The sequence below is a fragment of the Buteo buteo genome, chromosome Z (assembly GCF_964188355.1).
Source record: "Buteo buteo chromosome Z, bButBut1.hap1.1, whole genome shotgun sequence".
Classification (NCBI taxonomy): Eukaryota; Metazoa; Chordata; class Aves; order Accipitriformes; family Accipitridae; genus Buteo; species Buteo buteo.
The window spans coordinates 76,219,665-76,225,037 of NC_134204.1; the positions used below are offsets into that span (position 1 = coordinate 76,219,665).

At 44.0% G+C, this 5,373-nt stretch overlaps 1 protein-coding gene across 3 annotated transcripts in view; it reads right to left on the reverse strand.

The window, feature by feature from the left end:
* The window catches only part of PTGR1 (prostaglandin reductase 1), a 28,418-nt gene extending 23,060 nt beyond the window's left edge, over window positions 1-5,358 (reverse strand). For 2 of the 3 annotated variants that reach the window (XM_075019404.1, XM_075019402.1), the window contains exon 1: window positions 5,176-5,278. The gene's annotated coding sequence lies outside the window, so the exon portion shown is untranslated. Of the gene's footprint in view, window positions 1-5,175 lie in introns of all 3 variants that reach the window. The other variant, XM_075019403.1, reaches the window with a different exon arrangement.
* Between the last annotated feature and the right edge of the window lie 15 nt (window positions 5,359-5,373).

Sequence of the window (5,373 nt, forward strand, 5' to 3'; positions counted from 1 at the left end):
ATGACCTTTCCTTCCTGCTTTCCTCCCTTCCTCCCTCTATACACTTGCTTGCTCCCTCAGAAAACATTCTCCTGTGTCTCATGAAGCATCTATCTTCTGCCACCAAGGCACCTGCAGCATTTCTCTTTCAATCCTTTTCCTGTGTGCCAAACATGGTTTGAGAGTTACACCCCTGCAGACAATATTCACTTCCAATGAAATGCATACATATACAGCTTGCAGAGCATGGACCTTCCTTCCCTACAAAAGCAGACTATAGCACGGTCCCTCACTCAAATTTCTATTCAGTCCAGCACAAGAAAACTTGTGAGAGTTAGAGCAAGGATTACATCTCCCACTGGAGTTTAAAACACTAAATCTGCACGCTTGAAAGAAAAATACTTGAACTGCCCCCCACACCCACTGTTCTTAGCCCATCTGCCTTTCCTCTGGTGCTTTGTGAAGATCAGCACCTCTCCAGATGTGCAAGACTGAGTTGCCATGGTGAAACCCTGAGGAAAGCTTCACACGTTTTCTACTACGCAAGCGGAGATTCAGAAGAGAGTCCTCCAGACTTCTGGTTTCTTGGGCTAAAGCTTTTCCCATCTGAGAACCCCGAGCACACACTCATCTGTTGCCCTTTTGTGCTGAGGGGGATTGCCGCCTTTTAGGGTCTCAGTCTCTACTCCAGGACCTTTCTTTTCAAGGCCTGTAAACCTTAACAGGAATATCAGTTCATGAGAGGTATAGGCTTGAGCAGATACAAACCTTCTACCCCACAAGGAGACTGCAGTATCACCACAGAAGAAACAACATCTAGTGTGTATTCAACTTGTCTAGATTAGAAATGTACCTTAGTCCCAGTTATCTGACTAAAGGGAGGTCAGAATTTCTAAATCGCCTGCTTAATATTTGGTCTGGTGTTTAACCCTTGTCCTTCCTTCCCTTCCTGAATTGTAAGATTAGTGAATTTCAGTGTGCTAATCTAAACCTTGAATAGCTGACTGGATTTGTCAGTTCACCTGTGGTCCCAAATTTCACAGGAAACTGAGCCACAACCTACATTAGTGGATCTCAGATGCTATTCATTGGTGCAAGGAAATCTGTACCTGCTTTAGTCTGAGAGAAGCATGGTTTTCCACATGAAGAACATTGAAGCAAATAAAACTGCATAAACACAGCAAAGAATAGATATAAACAGGTCACTGATGCAATCTCCCATGGTATCCTTACAGCCACACTGGTGAGATAAATTGGTGCATAAATGCCTAACAAGGTAAAGGACTGCAGGATTCTCCTCAGTGGGACAAAGTCCAAATTGGCAGCCCATTATTAGTGGCATCCCTCGGGGATCGTATTGGGAGCCATGATGTTTGATGTCCTTATAAAAGACCTGGACAGTCATGACCTTGAAGGAGAGTCCTTCCCCAGCACTCTGAACTTGGACCCAGATGCAGTCAGAGCACCGTGTTGAGTTCTCAGTACCCTAGTGCAAGAAAGTCACGGATATACTCAAGCGAGTCCAGTGTAGGGTCACCAAGATGATGAAGGGACTGGAAAATGTAACAGATAAGGAAAAACTTGAGAGAAATGCCTTTGTTCAGTCTCCAGAAACAAAAGCTATGGGGAGATATACTGCTTTCTACATGCTGTTTCATAAAGCAGTATTGAGAAAATGGAAACCAGCTCATCTGAGGGGAGTGCACAGCAACAGGATAAGAGATGACAAACGTATTTTACAAGACCGTCTTTTCCAATGACACATGGAAAGTTGTGGGATTTCCCCCTCCCCCCAAAAAAACCATGACAGGGTCAGATACTGAAATAGGTTGCCTGAAGAGATTGTGGAATCTCCATCTTTCAGAATTTATACAACTTCACATGCCTGCGAGCAATCTGATCTGTCCAGTCTGGCTTTGCCCATGTATACAGAGTACATGACCTCCCAAAACCTCTACCAACCTAAATGATTCTGTGACTACATAATGGCAACCAGTGCTCTTAATTCATAATAAGCTCTTGGTACAACAACTAGTTCTTATTTCCTATGAACAACTATGAGCATGAACACCTTAAGAATTAAATCAATATTAGGAGCAAGCAAAATGATAATTTCTTATTTCTTTATTATTGTTGTTTTTACTTAATATTTAGCATGTTTCACAGCACACTCTTCAAAATACCTAAGAACCAGAAAACTCTCATGGGAGATTTATTCAGGGTGTACACACCCTAATTTCTTTCACCAGAACTGGGTCCTGAGAAGAAAAAATGAACAATTATCTCCTCTGAACCAAGAATCAACAGCACTACAGAATGATGTGCAAAAAACCCACCAAAATACAAAAAACAACCCTTACAGTATTTGCCTACCCAAAAGGCTGTGTTAAATTCATCCCATGAAATAAAAAGAAACAGGTGTAGCTTTACCAAAATAGAACACCGTCTTTTATCTATCTGCTGTGATACATGCTTTCAGTCCTCAGAGATTCTAGTGAGCACACTAGTGAGTTCCAAAAAATCCACCTCTTTCTGAACTGATTAGATCATTAATTTTGTGCTGTATCATCATTTACTTACTAAAATCAAATCCTTTCCCAACTCTTAAAATACTCACTGCACAAACCAGTGAAGCCATACTATATGTTTACCTTTGTAGAATATCTACTTGTGACTTCAGAGCTAGGAAAGGTATCTGCTGTACATTATGGTATAATAATACTAAAAATTATCTTAGATAAGCAGCTGCTAAAAATATCTTTTCCTTCCTCAAATTGTTGCAAATATTCTGGTAAAGAAATCAAAATTTAATCACATAGAAGAGTTAGGTTTGATTAAGAATTGTGAAGCATAATGTATAGGATTGTTAAGTTTGAAATGTAGCCATAGAAACTTTAGGAACTGTGTTATGTGTTCCTATAGGAACCTTAATATTTTTAAAGTTTGAAATAGCTAACCATAGAAACCTCACCACGAAGTTACTGGTCTTTCTGTGTTTTGTTTCAAGAAACTAAGGAAACCGTCATGGACACCAGTTTGCTGCTTGGAAACCCCCTTACCCTTCCCATCTTGATTTGAGTATCGAAGATTCCAATCAGTAGAGGTAAGTGTAACTGACCAATGATTGTTTTTAAATAGGAATATTGATAAGGTCATATAATCAAAGGACCAATCATTATAAAGGTTAAATTTAAGAACGAGCATAGTATGCATTTTTATGTAAAGAGCTTATGTAACAATGACCTGACAGAAAAAGTCTATAAAAACTGATGGATTTTGATACTAATTTGGACATGCCTTTGGAGGAGCAATCCCCTGTGTCCCCAGCGCTGCAATAAACGAAGTGCCTGCTTCTTAACTTCATATTGGTGTTAAGGAGTTTTATTCTGGATTTCGGTAACAAAACCACATGCTATATTCATTCCAACATGCTAACTGCATGTTATGTAGCTGCAACATTTTTTTGGTATTCCTTAAAATTGAACACTATCATTAAAATAGCACATTTTACCATTACAACAAATGAAGCACCCAACTTTTAGGGCCCATGATGTCAAAGCTACTACATAACCACTTAAGAAAGGGTGAAATTATCCCTCTCCCTCATGTCACATGCAAATAGAGAACACACATGGTTATCTTTATGTTGGAAAGCCTCTCACATCCAAAGTGGTTCTTCTTTATTTATATTTTCTTATTTCAGGCTGTAGTTAGCCTGGATGGAAAAGGAGTAGCTGGAGCAGGTACAGCACTGGCTACTCAGCCGCCAGCTCCATCAGCCACATGTTGACAATCATTTCAGCCCTTTGAAGGGCAACCAGGTGCCACCTGCAGTGTAGTCCAAGCAGCCATCTCTCACAGAAACTAATCAGGAACTAACCTTCAAGCAAGAAGCATGCAGGCGTGTTTGCTATAGATCGCAGATTTTCTACCCATCAAAAATGATTCAAAAATTATCTGGAAAGATTTTCAATTCACCAAATAAAAAGTGGCATTTAATGATGGCTGTATAGTTAATGCGGTGTCAGTCTGATTCTTCCCCATACTTCAAAATAATTTTTCTCAGTATAGTGTCCAGATGTTAGCAAATGAACAGTTGGTAAGACATCATCAAGTGCTTCCTGCCTACAGCACCTCCAGCAGCAGTGCTGTCACAGCAATACCTTAAATGGATCAAGCTGCATCCAATGTAATTCCTGGAGCAAGCAAACACACAAAATTTTTTCCCTATAATATAGGTCTAGAATCTGAATAATTTCAAATTATTAAAATAACCTCAGACGATAAACTATATTGTTCATTACAGTAAGTTTTACAGCAACTCCCCAGACCTCAGTGGTAACACGATGTCCAGCTGACAGTACAACATGTAAGTCCTCCTGGAAAATACTGGTCTATTTTCACAGCATAACTAGAGCAGTTTCAGCAAAGAGTAAATGCATTCAGCTGACGTTGCTTTTTCACTTTGACCCAATGCAGCAGTGGACAACTACTGTTCTTCCAATGACTGACAGGCACTCGCAAGTTTTTAATAGCGGGGGGAGGTGGGGCTGAAATACAGAACTGCACTATATTTTAATCTAATTTAAGGGCGGTACAAAGACACTTCCCGCCGTAGCCTGGAGTTAACCCTCAAGCTCCTCAGCCCCGCCACACAACCCCACAATAACGCCCAAATACCTTCTCACCCAACCCCATCTCTCCTCTCTCAGGGACCGCGTTCGCAGAGCTCCAGCTCCCTTCCCCCAGGGGAGCAAGGCCCGCCATCTTCTCCTGTCTCAAGGACCGCGGTCGCAGAGCTCCCGCTCCCTTCCCTCACGGGAGCAAGGCCCGCCATCTTCTCCTCTCTCAGGGGCCGCGGTCGCAGAGCTCCCGCTCCCTTCCCTCACGGGAGCAAGGCCCGCCATCTTCTCCTCTCTCAGGGGCCGCGGTCGCAGAGCTCCCGCTCCCTTCCCTCACGGGAGCAAGGCCCGCCATCTTCTCCTCTCTCAGGGGCCGCGGTCGCAGAGCTCCCGCTCCCTTCCCTCACGGGAGCAAGGCCCGCCATCTTCTCCTCTCTCAGGGGCCGCGGTCGCAGAGCTACAGCTCCCGCTCCCTTCCCTCACGGGAGCAAGGCCCGCCATCTTCTCCTCTCTCAGGGGCCGCGGTCGCATAGCTACAGCTCCTGCTCCCTTCCCCCGCGGAAGCGAGACCCACCACCTCCCCGCCTCTCAGAGCTGAAGGGGGTCCTTCTCGTCAGCGCCTGCCCGCCGCGCTCGCCTGACCTGCGCATGCGCGCCCTCCCCTCAAGCCAAAAGGCCCTGCGAGGGATGTGCTCCTCCTCCTCCGAAAAGGAACGAGGAGCGGACCTCGTCCTCCGCGTCTCGCCAGAAAGGGAGGAGCTGGCCCGCCCGA